A 19,981-nucleotide genomic window follows, 5' to 3' on the forward strand; every position below is an offset into this window, starting at 1 on the left:
AGTAGTGTATCCTCTAGGGTACAACCATCCCGCCAAAAGAGAAGAACCAATATGGGTGTACAAATAGGAAGTTCCATGGAAAGCTGAAAGGGAACTTCAAGCATCACAAGTGTAATCTAGAACTTGTGAGTGTATATGCTGCAACCACAAACACTCCCACTCCATCAAGGCCTTGTTCTGGAACCCTACCCCACTTTACTAAGTGCAACTTCAACCATGTTGGAAATTGCTTGATCTGTAGTGATTGCAACTTAAGGGGTCACCCCACTAAGTTTTGCAGAAAGGGTCGAACAACACAACCTCAACCATTATTGTAGGAGGAAGCCGAAACTGCTTTGAATGCAACCAACCAGAGAACTTCAAGAAAGACTGCCCTAAGCTAAAGAACCTGATGTGATCATCAGAATGGATTGGTTATCAATCCATCAAGCGGATATTTTATGCTACGAAAAATTCGTTCGACTACCTTTACCCAACAATGAGGCCTTCATCATTTATGGAGATAAATCAGGGAAGAACCTAAGAGTCATCACTTGTATGAGGGCAAGGAAGTATTTTCAGAAGAGATGCTTCACTTTCTTAGCCCATGTGGTGGATATGTAAGACAAGGGTAATGAAATCAAATACATATCGCAAGTGTGTGATTACCCAAATGTATTTCTAGAGGATCTACCCGGAGTACCTCCAATCACACAGGTTGAATTCTGAATCGTCCTAATTCAAGGTGTAGCACCATTGGAATGATCGCCTTATCGACAAAGGCTTTATCCGACCAAGCTTCTGTCCATGGGGAACCTCAGTACTATTTGTAGAAAATAAGTATGGATTGTTCAGGATGTGCATCGACTATCGAGAGTTAAAAAAGATCATCATCCAAAAGCAATATCCACTCTCGAGGATAAATGACCTATTCAAATAACTGCAAGGATCCCACTACTACTCGAAGATTGAGCTAAAATCCGAATACCATAAACTTAAAGTTCAAGAAGTAGATATTCCAAAGACAACACTTCAGACTTGATATGGCCAGTACGAGTTTCTGGTTATGCCATTTAGACTAACCAATCCACCAACCGTATTCATGGACCTTATAAATCGGGTGTGTAAACCCTACTTGGATAAATTTGAGATCGTTTTGATCGACTACATATTGATATATTCATGAACCAAGGAATAGCATGGCCAATACTTGAGTTTAATCCTAGAACTATTAAGAAAAGAGAAACTTTATGAAAATTTTTCTAAATGTGAGTTTTGGTTTAACAAAGTACATTCATCGGCCATATGGTTAGCAGTAAAGGGATTCATGTCAATCCTGTAAAGAGAGTAGTGATTAAGGATTGGAAAGCACGAACGACACCATCCGAAGTATGCCAATTCTTAGGACATGCAGGCTGCTATCAGAGGTTCATCGATAACTTCTCTAGGATTGCCAAATCTCTCTCTACTCTAACCTAGAAAGACAAAAAGTTCGATTTGGGAGACAACCAAGATTCGACCTTCCATAAATTGAAACATTTGTTGTGTAGTACGCCAAATTTGTCTCTCCCAGAGGGAACATAAGACTTTGTAGTATTCTGTGACGCCTCGAACCAAGGGTTAGGATGTGTTCTAATGGACAGGAATAAAGTAATTGCATACGTATCCTGACAACTTAAACCAAACGAGACAAACTATACTACCCACGACATAGAGTGGGGAGTTGTAATGTTTTCTTTAAAGATTTGAAGGCACTAGCTGTATGGAAAAAAGTGTGTCGTATTCACAGAACATAAAATACTTAAACACATTTTGGACCAGAAATAGCTCAACATGAGACAACGAAGGTGGGTTAAATTGGTAAATGATTACGAATGTGAAATTCATTATCATCCTGTTAAAGCTAATGTTGTGGCAGATACTTTAAGCAGGAAAGAGTAAGAAAAAACTCTTTCTAGCAATGGCTCTAACCCTAACCATCCACATGAACCTCACCACCCAAATTCACGATGCTCAGCTAAAATCACTTAAACTTGAGAACATCATGGAAGAACTGCTGCGAGGTACGAACAAACAGTTCGACCTCAAGGAAGATGAAAGACAATATTTCATGAACCGAATTTGGACTCTAAAGTTTGGAGACGTCACGAGTTTAGTTTTAGGAGAAGCTCATAATTTGAGATATTCAATACATCCTGGATCAGATAAGATGTATCTCGATCTCAAAAATGTTTATTGGTTTCCCAATATAAAGGCAGAGATTGCCACCTATATTGGTAAATGTTTGACTTGCTACAAGTTCAAAATAAAGTCCCAAAAGCTGTCTGGTGTACATCAACAACTTTTAATTCAAGAATAGACGTAAGAACAAATAACAATGGACTTCATAACAAAGTTGCCAAAAAAATCAAGCGGTTATGACACCATCTAGGTGGTGGTTGACTGTTTGACCAAGTCTGCACATTTCCTAGTGATCAAAGAGATTGAAAATGTGGAGAAACCCATCAGGACCTATGTTATAGAGATAGTCAGACTGCATGTTGTGCCAATATCTATCGTCTCAGACTGAGATAGCAGATTACTTCTAGATATTGACAATCACTATAAAGGTCCCTAGGAACCAAACTCGATATGACTACAACATACCATCCTCATAAGAAGGATACAAACTCTAGAAGATATGCTTCGGGCTTGTGTGATAGACTTGGGTAACACATGGGACACTCACTTGACATTATTTGAATTTTCATATATCAATAATTATCACACTAGTATAAGGACCGACATATTCTTGGCATTGGTATTGGCATAAAAGCCACTCTCCAATATATTAGCCAGAAGTTGGAGATACTTAATTATCTAAAAATCATGTTGGAGATCATTCATGAAATGATAGAGAAGATTGGTCAGATAAAGGAACGATTAAAGGCCACACGTAGCCGACAAAAAAGCTATGTTAACATAAGACACAAACCATTAGAATTCAAAGTAGGAGACCGTCTTCTGCTAAAGGTTTTGCCATGGAAGGGTATCATCAGATTTGGAAAATGAGGTAAACTAAACCCCCGTTACTTCGGGCCTTTCGAAATTCTGGAAAGGGTTGGTTTGGCAGCTTAAAAACTCAAGTTACCTCAAGAACTCAACATAGTTTACGATACCTTCCATGTGTGTAATCTCAAAAAGTGTATGTATGATGAGAACCTCGTCATTCCACTAGATGAGATCTAGGTCAACACTAAAATTCACATCATGGAAGAACCAATTGAGATCATGGATCGAGAAATCAAAAGCCTTAAACCAAGTTTCATATCTATAGTAAAAGTCATATGAAACTCTCGTAGAGGGTCGGAGTTTACTTGGGAACATGAGGATCAAATGAAACAAAAGTATTGCAATTGTTCAACGGTGCTCCCTCCACTAGTGGAACAAAATAATAATATAAAAATTAGTCTAGCACTTAATAATTATGAGATGAAATTCCGTTAACAGGGATGTAATGAGACATCCCAGAATTTAGGTCAAAGACCATAAAGGTCAATTCATAGTAAATCTCTTTGTAAATTGACTCATTGAGTTTTAGTGCGTCTAATGTAAAATAAATGAGTTCATTTAAACTATTATAAGATACTAAATGATATCTTACTTCCAAATGTGTAACATAGCGAACGAATCAAACAACTCAAACTGAAACCCTAATTAATGCGTCTAAAAAGCTGGAAATTTTTATTAAGAAATTGTGAGGAAAGTAAACAATTTTATATCACTATACATGTTCCCCGTTTCCAAAAATATAAAGAACAGCCAAAATGGAGTTCGCATGCAAGAGATGCGATAGTTTTAAGAAAATAAACCAGTAAAATACTGACTTTCTTTAAACTGCTAAAACTGAATCGACCCGTTGAGGCGTTTGTGCACCTCCTATGGAATTTCCAAGAGATTTTTGGACTCAGGCTATGGTGTAATATTTATTTTCCTACTTGAACTATATTTAGCGAAAATATCTGAAAAGGTCGAAAAATCGAGCATTCAATCCATTCAGACGCGAAACTTTAAATACAATTTCCTGGAGTTCTATGTTTCGAAAAATTAATTCGTTCGAATTTTTGGAATCCCTGAACTTGGCTGTATTTAACAACACTTTTGAAAAAATTATTCAACATCGGGATCTCGATACACCAAATTCTGATTGTTCTGGGAAATTAAAGGGAGTGTGGAATCGTTATGGGGACCACCTAAGCATACTATAGAAACATGACCAACCTTCTCATAGCCTTGCCTATGTTTTCTTCCCCCATGCTTCTTTGTGTGCACATATCCCTTCTAGTACAAGCATGACCCTTAGAGTGTTGACCTAGATTAAGTGGCATCACTTCCAAGGATGTGTATGTGTCTATTTTAGCTATAAAAGAGAGGAATCTCTTCTTCATATTCACAAAAAATCACACCTTCATAGTCTCTTCATCTCACTCTCTATTTCTTCTCTAAACCTCTCTCTCTCTCTCTCTCTCTCTCTCTAGCTCTCCCTCCCTCCCTTTCTCTCGGTCCTTATACACCACCATAAACTACCCTTGTACCACGTTATTGTGACCGAAAATCACACCCAACACTACCTCAACCTTCTCCCCTCCATCCCCTCTATCCCCTTCATCGACCTACTGTTAAAGGAAAACAAAAAATGGGCTGAAAAGAGATGTCAGAGCTCTCCTGCCATAACCAAATACCCTCATTGCCACCCTCATGCTACCCATCGACCACCACCTATGCTTCTGCAATTGCTCATAAGTCCACCACCACCTTCATTATTATTTTTTTGTTTTGTGTCGATTGTAGTTACCCAGGCAAGAACTCTCTTTCTTGTTTTGTATCACATGCATCGATGAACACAGGATGAGGTGATTACCTCCTATGTAAACTCCATTTTTTAATGTTCAAACACACCCTTATCTCGAAATTTTCCTTCAAAATGGGTCCAAAACATGTAAACTTCCATTTCATTTATTTAACTTACACCCACTTCTGAGATTTATTGACAAACCAAGTACCAACAACTCAAACTTCCATTTAAATTATTTAAAGGCCACCCACCTTTAAAATTATTTACAAAATAAGTCCAAAACACAAACTTGGAATTTAAATAAACCATTTTTGTCCCTTTCTTGGAATATGATTACAATATAACTCCCAAGTATTGATTATTTTACCAAACCGAACCCATACTTAGTAATTAATACCAAATATATCCTTTGATTAAATAGGTAACTAAATTTGTCTCATTGGTACGTTTTCAAAGCAACACATCTCGGTTTCTCGTGTCAAATACTTGAAACAAATTGACAAACACACGTTAAGGTGAGTGTTACGCCTCCTCTTTTATATTTTTATATACTTTGGGGGAGAATACATGTGCTAAATTCTACAATTTAATACAAAAATACATATAAAATATTATTAGTTTATGTAAAAACTATAACTAGTTAATAAAATATTGGTTTGACACTTTTATGATACAAATACATAAACTAGTTTTAAACTTCAATATTTTCCTTTGTTATGTTGTTAAAATGATACAACTTTTAAAAATAACATATGCCCTTTTACTACAAAACTCTATGATTTTATGTGACATTGTGTGTCATAAAATGCATTTCATAAAACTTCGTAGTATTCCTAAGGATTTGAACTATACATGTATATGAAAAAAGTTTATACAAGAAACATACATAGTTTATAAAAGCTAGTGCCTCATACTATTCATGCATACCAATTATGCTCAACTTTTATAAACTCTATACAATTCATTATGCCTAGTAATTTATCCACTTATAAGTTAGGGTTGGGAGCAATTCACATAACTTAGTTAAGAGCTTTTAGTGAAACTATATTCATTAGCTAAGTCTAAACACTTAGCATACCCACACTATTATAACCGTTAATCTTCAGAGCGAGATACGAATATATATATATATATATATATATATATATATATAATTTCAACATACTAGAATGAAAGAGTTCAACCTTCTCTATGCATCATCTTTTAGCCCTGAAATGCTTCCTTTTATTGATTACTTTTAAACGTTTGGAAATTTGCTGTTGATTTAGTTTTTGTCAGGTTTTTCTAAGGAAGCTGTGGCTTTAACCTATGTTTGGGTTATTTTGAAATTTAGAAACACATAGATTTTAAGTGCAATTAGTGCTTTTGTTAAATGAATTGTTGTAAAACAAAATGTTATCTCTTTAGTTGGTTTAATTAGAGTTATATTACCTTGTCTAATTTTAATGCACACTTGTATTCCTATATCTGGTCTAGTTCTTTCTTAAAAAAGTTGGAGCTGTTGAATTTTTATTAGTGTATTAATCATTTACAAACTCCTAAAATCAAGATAGAAAGAAGATATTGTTGATTATATAATGCAAATGGTATAAGTATTGATACATGGATTGATGATGTCAGCTCTAGTATGAATAGAAGTTTGACAACATCGGTGCCAAATCTTTCGAAGTGAGAACTGGACAAAATTTTTAGAGGTAATTTAAAATGGTCCGATTAATAAAAATCATCACTTTCTCATGACGTGTGATGTTTTTCCGCCATTCAAGACCATTTAGGGTCTCAAAACACCATTTTTCTATTATTTGTATTTACGAAAACATTGTATTTTGAGTTTGGATTTAGATAATTTATTGGGGATGTTTCCCTAATCAATTTTGATCTCCTACGGTAAAGGAAAAAGGATTATCTTCTCCTCCTTATAATTATCTCGTTTCCATTGTTTGTTAGACAATTTTTTTATTATTAATATAGAATCCAATTTTTGGAGTTATCTTTTTTCTTTGTGTTCTTGTTGGTTGTACTTTTCCATTCAATTTGATCGTTTGGGCATCATTTGGTATCATAGAAAATGAACAAATGGATGAAAAAATGGTTAGTAGGTGTGGTGCAGCTCGTGGTCATTGTGGTGGTGATTTCATTGAATGGTTAAGCATTGTTGACCACGTATTTGATCTGCAAGACATATAAGAACAGTTGAAGGTGAATGTGGTGGCCATTTGATTGGGGAAACACATCTTTCTTTGGTGGGTTCATGTGAAAAAACAACAAAAACTTGATGGAAATGCAAAGGTCATTACATGGGAAAAGTTAAAGAAATTGATGAAGAACAACTTTCTTCCTTAAAACCAATGGTAAAAACTTTCTTATAATATCACAATCTATTATAGAAATCGATGTCAGTACTGGAAGCCATTCATGATTTTGATACGCTTTGGATACGGTGTGACATGGTGGAAGAGGAGGAACAAGTTATTTCTCAAACTTTGGGGTGTTGAACCTAAGATATCAGATGTGGTGAGTCTCTAACCCTATTGGACATACTCAAACATGTGCCAACTTTCCCTAATGGTGGAGAAACAACTTAAGATTAAGGCCTAAAGAACGAGTCACCGATTCGTCCTTTTGAATATGACAGCAGCCTCTACTGGTCCTAAGGTTTCTCCTATCCCAAAATCCATTACCTCCCCTAATGTCCTATACATTAGTAATAACCGACCTCCATGATGTTACAAATGTCAAGGCATAGTCCATCTTGCTCATGATTTTCTGAACAATCAGTTGGTGACTTTCACCGAAGAAGATCCAGTTCCTAAATATGATACTGATGGGGATGGGATTACATATGAGGAATCCTAAGTAGTTGAACCTTGTCATGGAGATTCTTTGGGATCCAACAAGTTTTAAATGTTGTTTCCAAGTCCATTGATGATGATTCGTGGTTGACAAACAACATATTTCGCACCAGGTGTACTGACAAGGGAAATGTCTTTAACATGATCATTGACAATGGCAGTTTTGACAATGTGGTTCCAACTCACATTGTAATACCCATGTTCCAAATTAGTTAACCATTTTGTCATCAATGACTAAAGATGGAGTTTGGAAGAAAACTCTGTGCCACGACGTGGTGCAAGGATGCCCACGACGTAGCCATGTTGGAAAAGGGATGCACATTTTATGGAGCCACCACGGCATAACATAAGGTCGCCACGGCGTGATAACCGTTCATGCCAAAGCCCATGTAATTTTAGGGCTGCTCCCATATATAAGTATCACCACCCCCATTCTAGGTCATCTTCTTCAGCCTCCATCCTTTCATTTAAAAACCCTAGCCTCACTTCCATGGAAAAGAGCTTGGTTGCTTGATCTTGAGGTTAATGTCTTCTTTTGGTGAAATTTGAAGAAAAAAGAAATTCATATCGGTGTAAGGAAGCAAGGAACAAGATTGGATCCAACATCTTCTTAACGTTTATGAGTTATTGAAGGTATAAAGTTCATATCTTGACCTTTATGTTTATTGTTTGATTTTTGACCCCGTTTTTGGATGTTTTTGTCCCATTCTTGGATGCTCTTGGAGTTTGAGGAACTTCAGAGGTTGATATGATTTTCTCATGGTCTTGAACTTCTGAATTAGTGAGAAAAAGGTCATAGCTTGAGTGTTCTTCATCCCATGTTTGAGTTTTGGTCATATTAAGTGCTTATTGGACTTAGGGCTAATAACTTTACCTTTGGACGAGGTCCTAATGGATAAAGTTGAAAACTTTATCTATTAAGTCAGTGATAAGGAGTAGATCTGAAGTCTTGGATTTAGATTTGTAAGGATTGCTTAATGAAGAAATGACACTTCAAACGATTTCCCACAGCATGGTGGAACATCAAAACCTCGACTGTTTTGTCCTGGCATGGCCGCGACATGGCCAAGGAAGACCACGACATGGCAATAGCCTACATGTTGGTTGTTTGACTTTAACAGTTGACCGTTGACTTTTCAACCACTTTGACTTTTGGTTAAATTTGAGTAGAATTAATCATTTGGCTAAGGATTGCTTCGGTTTGGCTTTAGGAAGTTTGGATTGGCTGTTCTGTTGCTGAGGTGGCGATTGTGCTTTAGATGAATAGTTCATGTAAGTCTCTTCGTAGTACTTCAGGGTCGAAGGTACTAATGTCGGCCCATTGGATTATGTTATAGTATGTTAGCTATATTTATGAGTCTCGCATGTAGTGTATGTGTTTGTATGTATACGAGTCTTGCATGTATTGTATTGTTTTTGTATGTATATCGGGCGGGCCTCGATGCCAGGCAGGGCCTGATGAGTGTGTTTGGCGGGTCCCATTGCATGATACTGATAGATCTGTTCCAAGCAGGGCCTGATGGTTGTCAGCCACAACCCATTATATGTATGGTATGTGGTATTTTGGGGAACTCAAAAAGTTGTGTGCTTACAGTTTTGTGGTTTAAACATTTTAGGTACTTCTAGTTTTAAAAAGAAGAGCCCGACTTGATCGCACTACATCCCCTGAACATTTATTCCATAGTGATTATTTATGCTTTTACTCGGATGTTTTGGTAATACTTTTATTCTAATCATCTTTTGAGATAATGTATGAATGGATTTGACTTATTCAAAATGAAATTTTTACTCGGTATTTTAGGTATGTTAGAAGTTGGTATCAGAGCCTTTGTTTGTGGGATTCGGGCACACTCCCAGGTGTTTCTGAATTCAAACAGAGGAGTTAATAAAATCTCTTAAAAGAAAATGAGTTTTCCAAAAAGTTTTTAAGAAAAATGGGTGTGATGCATGCAATCAACCGAGCTTAAGTAAGTATTTTCTAAAATACCCATACATGTGTTATGATTATTATTTCGGTATGAGTATATGAGAATTGAATGCTAGATTAGGGCTAAGGATCTGCTTAGGATTGGATGATTGAATGCTAGGAGAGATGCCTTTTTATGCCTGTTGGTTGAGCATTTAGAACTGCATGCTAGTATGGATTTTAGATTGTTGGTAAGAATGGCATGATTAGGGGAGGCATTGGTTAGATTACTCGATGCTTGAATGTTGCTTGCTTTGTGATTTTAGGGACCTTCATTAATATCGGCTAACTGTTAAGCGAATATGTTACATTAGATTTTGTGGGGATTAGATAACTTTAGAAGGTTAGGTTTAACTCTATTATGCAACTCTTGTTTGAATCCAACCGTTGTAGTATGAGACCTTATAGTTGAAGAATTTTCTTGTACCTATAGCATGTAATTGTATTCATGAGGTAGTTAGAAGGTATTAGAGGGAGTCTCTTCTGCATCTGATGATGGAGAGTTGTGTCAAGGGAACCCTAGGACAACCTAGGAAGCATGGTAGAATGTGCTTGCATGAGCATTTTTAGAAGAGGAATCCTAGAAGGAGATTCCAGGACTACTAGCACTATGTGCTTATTTGGGAGCGGGTATATGTGGTTGGATTGGGCGGTAGTGTACATGAGTAGTTACTTAGAGTATCTAGAATGATTCTTGAAGAAAGTATGGGTATGTGCGGAAGGTAGTATTGGGCGCATACTACTGAAAGTACAAGATCTGTACTCGAATCATGGAAAAATTTGGGGATTCTAAGGAGTTGATTAAGGGTAGATTGTATGGTTTGGCACCATGGTTCATTTCAAAGTGTTTTCGTCTTATTTGGTTTATTGGTTATGGTGTGTTCAGGATGTAGATGGGCCTGGTGATTATTTGGGACCAAGTGGCATTGCTCGATTGGGATTGAATGGTGCAGACCTAGGTGAGCTAGTTGATTTTGGGTCTCGAGGTCCTTGCTCGAGGTACTGCGCCAATTGATTTGTAGGATTCAAGAAGGGAACAATTATGAAGATCAACTTGAGGATTGAAGATTTTAATACTTAGTATGTGGACTCATCATGGGGCTAGATGGCTGTAGTTTATTAGTAGCAAGTATGGAATTGGGGGAATGCACAAGAGGATCCTTGTGGTATGGTTTCCTTGATATGAGACACGGATCAATTTCCTTTGAAATTGGTTGGGTCCGGTGCTAGATGATTGTTCCAGGTAATCAAGGGAGGTGGATTGAGAGCGACAAATTTTGTTGTCTGTGATGTATCCTGACTATGAGGACATTACCCCTTGTATTTAAGAATGATCCTCACAATGAATTAATGGTTGGGGATTTGCAGGTTAGGAGTCTGATAGTCCATTATTTTAGGATAGGAAATCAATGTTATCAATGGACTATAAATTATTGTTTTTTTCATCTATATTGTTTTCTTGATGTTAGAAGCGGTTATGATTGGGATATTTCTAAGGTTTCCATCTGAGATTCGGAACTTCCTTGAAGTTGCTTGGTCTTTATCTCGAAGATCATCTTGCGTTGTATTATACATTCCATGGGAGAGGAATGCTATGTATCTGGTTGAGCCAATTTGAGTTTTGGTCAGTTTGTAATGTCAGTTCGTGGTAATTCAAACCCTAAGTGGGGGAGAACTAGGTAATCTCCTTGAAAGATCATCAATTTGTTCTTATAATTGGTTTTAGAGTAATGGCTGATAGGAATTTGCGAGTCGGGTATGCAAGACTTTGGTTCAAGATTGTGCAGAGTAAGTTGCCATCAGATGTATGTGCTCAGGAATGCATGAGTTGTTTTGCAACAGGAAGTCCTTGGTCAGGGAGCTCGTTGTAACTAGTGGTTCTATTCGGGAATGCCGCTATATAGATCGAGAGGCGTTTGGGTCGCTCAAGTTGAGAATAGGTTGTTGAGGGATTTGTCAGCTCTTTCTATAGATTGATATATATATATATATATATATATATATATATATATATATATATATAGTCTAGGTTGGGCAATTGTTGCTTGGTAAATCAGCTTCATAGTTTGGTATGTTTAGTTCCACATGGTTATATTCAGAAGTGAATTGGATCATGGATTAGTTGTCAATGCATTCTCGGTCATTGATCATTTCGTTCATTGTTAATAGCTAATGCTCTTCGAAAGTTTCGATTTTTATCAGTTAAAGTTCAATGGATGCGTTAATATATAGTCAAAATTTGTACATTTTTCATTTTGATTTATGGTTTTGGGAACCCTAACCTATTGGTTATAGAAGTATTGTTCATAGCTGGCTTAGGGTTTGGCAAAGGTCCTTGGTTATTGGAAGTTCGAATTTTAGTTTTCAGGTGTGGATTTGGATATGCATAAAACTTAATTTTGGCATGTCGCGATGGAAGAGTTGGTATTTTGGATTAATCAGACCAGAGTTTTGCAACATTTCTGTTGGCTTTGGAATTTTACTTAGCTATTTACTCTTTGGTAGGATCTGTCCTGGTTTCAATCATGGTATGGGATCTTAGTCTTAGACCATTCATGAGGACGCTTCTAATGGTGGTTGAGGTTCGTCATTCGGTTAGATCTTCTGGTACCACACCTGAAGGGTAAGGGATGTGAGGATGAAGGAATGTAGAAGATCTAGGTTTGCTTATGTGTTTTATCTTGGGAATATATGTAGGTTAAATAACATGGCAGGAGAACACTTGGCACGAGTTTTTAGCATGGTTCTTAATTGGTTTGTAGCCCTTAAATTGGAACAAGAATGCATCCGCCTATCTCATTCTTTGGTTGTGTGCAACCATGTTTTCGCCTAAATTTGCATTAGTACCCGCCTGTACTATGAAAGGAATTGTGTCTGATAGAAGGGCATGACCCGTATTCATGTTCAATTAACATTGAGAGGGATGCTGATTGGGTTCTTGCAAGTCGGTGGATTGACGGTTGGCTATCTTTTGGCCCTGTGGTGCTAGTCATGAATCTCTAAGACAGTGATGGACTAACAACAAGATCAACGTAGTACCGTGAGCCCTGTTGGCATGCTTGGGTTTTAGTGCATTATTGGGAGTCGAGACACTTAGTGACCAACTAGGTTGGATCTTAGGGATAGTAGAATTCTGTTTTGTTGGGTGTATTAATGTCACAACTAGAAATTTTGTGTCTTGTAATCACTACACTTAAGTAAAATGTAGAATCAAAAACTTAAGAGCATGTATGATGCTTACTCTATAACAACAAAACTTCAATCCAATACACTATACAAGTACTACAAATATTCAACAAGCAATTGGAAACCCTAGAAGTTCTTGTTAGGTCCATTTTGGGCTAGGACTTCCTTATTGGACTCAATGGACCAATAAGCTTCCAATTTGACTATCATGGGATTAGAACCTTTAAATGGGCTCTAATTGGATCCACATTCATTTATTTCAACATTTTGGGCCATATTGGGCCTAGAATGAAATAAATTAAATATTATGAACCATAATTAACCTAAACTAGCCCAACAAAGTATAAAAATCACACTTATATTTTATAGGACCAACAATCATTCAACTTAACTCCTATATGGGCTTAGGGGCAATAAAGCCCAAAAATCTCTTCTCCCCTCTCCAATCTCGGCCCAAGCCCAAAGAAAAGGAAGAGTTGACCTTTGTTGCCACCTCACAATTATCAAGGGTCTTCCATGCATCTTGTCCCATATATGCATGCATACATCACTTCAAGATCTCTCTTCTTCTCCCTCTCTCTCATTCTCGGCCGAACACACACACATACACTTACAAAAATTCATTTCATCCTCTCTAAGTTTTGAAGAACATCTCCTCCCTCCTTCTTCTAAATTTTTGAGATTTAAGGTCATTCCAAGGAGATTTTTCATAAGGACTACCATCCAAGGTAAGTTTATACCTAAAATCTATGATCTAGGTTCCTTGATTTATCAAACCTCTCATCTTAACTCATAAAAATTTATGGTCTAATTCCCTAGAACCATCTAAGTCCGAAAATCTCCTCAAGAAGTTGCTAGGGCCGAAAACAACATCAAACTTCTTCCATTCTCTTCCAAAACCGAAACCACACCCAAAGGTGAGCTTCATACCCCCTATTTTTCGGTTTTTATAAGTTTTGTGGGGGGGGGGGGGTGGGGAATACAAGCAAATGTGTAGATCTATGAGTATATGTATGCTTTGTATGATTTCTATGTTTATTTACATGTTCTTATGTGGTTATGGTGTTGAAACTAGTCAAAAAGTCCTTAAAATCGAGATTTGCATTAGGATGTATGAAACAAGTGTTAAACATATTATTACACGCAAATCATTTCTAGAAAAATAACCAAGTTGGTTAATATGAACTCATTGGGCTAAAAATCCCATTTTTAGACTCAAAATGTTAAAAATATAAGGTTAAAGGGCCCAAAATGACAAAATACAAATTCTAATGGATGAAATGAGTCAAAACAGTTTCAATAAGGTATTTTTCTGGAAATATTCTCTTTGAAGGATTAAATGTGAAAATTTTAAGCATAATGGGCCAAAAATGAATTTTTCAGCCCAATAAAGCCCAATATGCGAGATTTTCAAATTAGAGGGGCTGAAACTGTGATTTCTGTAAATCAGGGGACTACTAATGCTCCAAGTCCATTTCAAGGGCTAAAAATGCTTTTCATATTTAAAACGGACCAAAAATGCAAAATTTTTCTATTTTGGGCCAAAAGTGTAAAAACTGCGAACATAAGGGTTTCAGCCGAGAAAAATTTCATTTGGTGGACTAAAACTGTTTTTCAAATAACTTTGGGCTGAAAAATAATTTTTTTACAAGTTTTGATACTAAAGTGTCAAGAAAAATGGTTTGAGGACTAAAATAGAAACTTATTTTATACAAAGGGTTAAATGTGTAAATTATCCAAAAAGAAAGGGGCTGCAATAATGAAACATCCTAATGTTTTAGACAATAAATCCAACATGATGAAATACTAGCACCTCGACTATCGGCGAATTATAATACACCTTCAACACCAAAAATCATTATCAAACGAATTGATTCGGTTTCGAATCAATAATGAATCCGAAATTACTAACACGACGAAACTTCAATACACACGCGGAAAATTCGGGAAGTCAATACACACGTGACAATACACCAGACATCGATACACCGTCTTTGGGCCCAAAAGTTTCAAATCGTGTTTGTTGGGCCTAGTTAGCCCAATGACATGATCTTTAGGCCCGAAGGAAACTCGCTTACATGTAGTTGGGTCTTATATGACCTAATGTCGTGTAAAAGGACTTTTACAGGCTTTGTGCTGTTGGACCCCAAGGGCCCTCTGGTGCTGCTAGTAAAGTCGAGAATTCACCAAATGCGAGTCGGGCTAAGGGCCCTTCGCATTCATGATAGCCTTGAACGACTTACGGAAAATATCGGGGCTTCGCACCCTCTTTTCCTCCTCGGTTGTGGGGCTACATGAAGTCCGGGTGTTTGGATTAAGTGAATAGTGCGAGCGACGCCTAAGGGATCGTTTGTATGGTTGTAAACTAGTCATTTTCATTAATGTGTGTTTATAACAATTCGCAATCCATAATTAATCCAACGTCACCGGGACTCAACGAATACACCTGTCGTAACGAAATAACAAGACATAAATCATTTGATGCAAAGTATTAGGAAAACATCGGGTTTTCCTAGGGTTTTCAATTAATACACCTACGAGTTACATACCGAGTTTTACAAATCATACTTTTACATTTATAGAAACAAACAAGCATACTTACGGATCTTCACACTTTTTATACTAAGTTCTTTTCAGAAAATATCGGATTTTCTGGTGATTTTCAAAACAATACAAACCACTATATTTCAAACATTACTTATGAACTCACCAACATTTCATATGTTGACGTTTTTCAAAATACTTGTATTCACAGGTACAGGTAAATCTAAAAGGAAAAATGTACTCAGTAACGTCTTGTTGTTGTCTTAATTAGTACCGAACAATTTACTTTTGAGCATGTAATATTATGGATCAATGTACTGAATGTAAACGCTACCAGTTGTAATATTCCAATGCTTGGTATTGTATGATGTTATGTTTCATGTATATTCATTGTGATGGTATTCAATTGAGTCACAATAGCCCTCGGACGTTTCCGCCGTCTGGTTCGGGGGTGTGACAATTAATTATGCATCAGAAGTCGATTTATGAAGATTCGTAATTGGAGACCCCGTTTTCTTGAGGATGGTTTATTATGGGTTTTGTTACGAATGTTGGGTATTGGTTCTTAAATATCGAGTCATGAGGTTCATTGTAAATGTCTTAAGTGATTTGTCAAGTGAATGTACACCCAAGCTGATAAGTGATTCATATGCAACGTGAAATTCTTGGATGAACCATCATTATGCTCGTGGGAGTAGTGGGTCAGTGATGACTTGCCAGGAAGTCAAGTATACTATTAAGGTTTTTGGGCACAACTTCCGGATTTGAGATTTGTGGAAATTCAAGATCGAGATGTTACAGTTGTAAGACTATGATCTGGACCATAGCATTCACTTGGATGTCGCAGGCCGTTGCGGTGGTGATTATAAGATTATGGGAGGATCCCATATTTTGCTTGAGTTGATTCGGACCCGTCATTATTGTATTATTTAGACTTGTGTAGCTTTTTATGGTGTGCGACGCTCATTTGGCTATGTTATTTTGGGTGAGACCCATGGGCGAGGCCCGTTTGTTTATGTTATCTTGGCTGAGGTTTGGATGACACTGTCTGTATGGAACTCAGACATGAATTCAGAGTTTTCAGAATCAGATGAGGATGTAGCTCCCTTCGATGTTAGTTAGTTTTGATGGAATTTGTTCTTCGTTAGGTCGCATGCTTCTTGCTAAATATGGAATTGGCATCAGTGTCGTAAAAAGTAGGGATGGCAATGGGGAGGGGATGGGGCGAGTTTACCATCCCCATCCCCATCCTCGAGTTTATAACCTTATCCCCATCCCCATCCCCATCCCCAACAGATGAGGGGAATCTAATCCCCTCCCCTTTAGATTTTGGGCTTGTCCCCGGCCCATCCCCAACCCATCCCCATGCTATCAAAAGTTCAAAACCATCAAAACCATATGTCATAATTAGATTGTTTACATCAATCATAAAATTTAACAACCATCAAAACGAGAACATGATTACACAAAAGAAATTTCAAGTCTTTGGTTCTAATTCTTTATTTGAAAATTACTCAACATCCTCATCATATGCAACTATCTGATCAAAAGCCTTTGGTTCTCCTTGCTTTTTATCTTAAACATATAGAACTTATTTTTGGAAAAAATAATATTTATACACAAATATGATATAAAAATTGATATATTTATTAAAATTTACATTGAAGTTCCTTCCGTAACTAACTTTGGCTACACATTAATGCCTCAACTATTTGTGGTTTAAGTTGGTTATGTTGTTTTGTCACTTTATTCATGCTCATGCTAAAAGCTGATTCCGAAGAAACTAGAATGCCTAAGATATCTATTGCTAGGAAGCTTAGAACCATTACACTTCCACCACATTAATATGTCAAAGCCCTCCTCATTCAGTAACAACTTCTCAACTAAATAATCATCTAACATCGTTTTTTCAAATCCATCATCCTTAGAAAGCATATTCTCGAAATCCAACTCCCATGTTGATTTGCTTAAAGTAGACCCTTCCCTTAGAGACGTTTGTAGCACATTGTTGTTTCCAAGAAGCTCCTTGTTTTGCATCATGTTTCTTTTTATACTCTTGGAATAACTCAGTAATTATGTTTTGTACTTGCATAATATCACTTCTTGCTTCTTCCCCATATAACTTTGGAAATAAATAATTGATCAACATTAAATTATACCTAGGGTCCAAGACAATTGCTACACTCATAACATTATGTATTACATTGCAATACTTTTCAAATTTGATCAACATAGTTGATTCCATAGACTAAATAACATTATTATCAGATACGCTCCAACTCAACAATGATACTTCCATGTCACAAATCAAAGGGAAGAATATGTTTGACGTGGGATATTTGGTACCATAAATTTTTTTAGTCACTTGATAAAACAATTTCAGTTTTGACAAACATTTGATGCCATATTCCATTCATCTTCACTAGGCAAGCAAACATAATGTTTATCTTTTTTTTCTCAAGTGATTAAAATCTTGTTTGTACTCCAAAGCAACACTCAACATCATTTAAATGGAATTTCATCATTTTTGCAATCAAGAAGACACTATTCCTAACATTCTCAATTACATTGGCAATCACAAAAAATCCATCTTCCACAATAAGATTAATTACGTGCGCACAACATCGCATATGAAATATTCTCCCCTTCAAAATTAGCGATGAAGTAGTGAGCGTACCTAAAAGCTTGTCAACAATGGCATCATTTGTTGAACAATTGTCTAGTGTTAATATTGACAACTTGTTGTCAATTTTCCACTCTAAAAAGCATTCCATCATAGCTTGTAACAATGCATCAACAATGTGTGGAGATGGCACATGCATAAAGTTGCATTAAACAAAATATAACACTTAAAAACTTCATCCAATATAAATTACAAATAATAATATTAGTTATAGTAAATACCTCATAATTGGATTTTGTAACTTCCAGTTGACATCTATATAATGTGCTGTGATTGCCATGTAACCTTTCTTTTCGTTACTTGTTGTCGACATATCAGACGTGATTGCCATGTAACATTTCAACATGTGACATTTTTTTATCTCCGTATAACTTTATTATATCACCCTTGACTGTATTACGACAAGGCACCTTAAATAAAGGTTGAAGACTTTCGGTATACTTTCGTAAACCATAATGTTCAACAATGGAGAGCGGGTAATCATGAATTATAATCATCTTTGCTAGTTCATCTCTAGACACTTCAGCATCAAAAGAATATTTACTCATATAAGCGTTACCATCAACATTTTTTTTGTCCTTGAACTAATATATGTTACCTAATGTCTCTTGTATTTTTGCCAACACATATCCTATAATGATCTTTCAAATGTGTTGTTCCATCATTAGATCTACCAGTCAGTTGTTTCTTGCAATGTATGCACTTTGCCCGTCTACAAAAACCATCAACAAAAACCGAAGAAAAATGGTTCCAAGCAAGGGATTTCAACCTTTTTTTAGGATGCTCAGTGGTTGTATTATTTTCTACAAGTTCTTGTTCATAATCCTCAAGTTCATCTTCATCATTCATGGTTGGCTGTTTATCATTTTCTAGTGTAGCCATCTAAACCTACAAAAAAACACAAATTGTAACATCAAATAGAATCTAAACATCATAAAATCTACATAAAAACATTGATTATAAACTTAAATTCATCATCATCATTGAAAATCTAAAAAGCAGAGTATGAACATCACAGAGTCTGCACTCTACACAACAATATCAAGTTAGAAAATCATAAACACATATTTAGAATGATGTATTAAGAATAATCTTCACAACAATATCCTAAATTCGTAATGACAATAGAAAATTGAAATAGTTAGTACAAAAGAAAATTGTGACGCTGTTATGAAAATTGAAACAGTTAGTATAAAAGAAAATCGTGACACTATAATGAAAATCATGTCAAACAGAAGCACGATTGGAGTCTAGAGATTGGGTCGATAACTAACCTATTTCGTGCCACACCTGCCGAGTGCCGACTCATGAAGTTCAAACAGAAGCACGATTGAATTATGGAGAATTGGGTTCTTAGTTCTGGCCTTCTGGGAAACGACTCGTCACTCGTCGTAGTCTTGCAACTTGTTACTCGTCACAGTCTCGCAGGTCGCATCGAGCCAATTGCCTAAGCCCAAGCGAATGATGATTGATGAAGTCATGAAGCTATCAGAAATTGGAATATGCAATTTATACAGAATTACCGATTTAAATTTCAAATTGGGTCAATCACTTAGTCATGGGCTTATTTCAGTTAAAATATATTATATTTATATTTATAGGATATTAATCGATGTATAATGAATTGATATATACTAATACTAATATGTTATATGTATATGTGGATATTATAAACCGAGGGAGGGGCGGGTTGGGAAATAGCGTACCCGTCCCCGTCCCCATCCTCACTTTTTGTCATATGGGGATCCCCGGCCCCATACTAGTTACCTGGTTTTACAAGGAATACGCTTCCTCAGTTGGGGCGGTTTAACCGGGTTGCCCAACGGGTCGGGTCATATTGTCATCCCTAGGAAGAGGGGTCATCGATTAGGGTGTTAACTTGTGGATGCATTTGTTAAGGTTCGACTTTTAGATGTTTCTGCTCGGGTTGGCTTATA

This window comes from Lactuca serriola, chromosome 4 (genome assembly GCF_051521515.1).
Source record: "Lactuca serriola cultivar US96UC23 chromosome 4, Lser_US96UC23_V15, whole genome shotgun sequence".
Classification (NCBI taxonomy): Eukaryota; Viridiplantae; Streptophyta; class Magnoliopsida; order Asterales; family Asteraceae; genus Lactuca; species Lactuca serriola.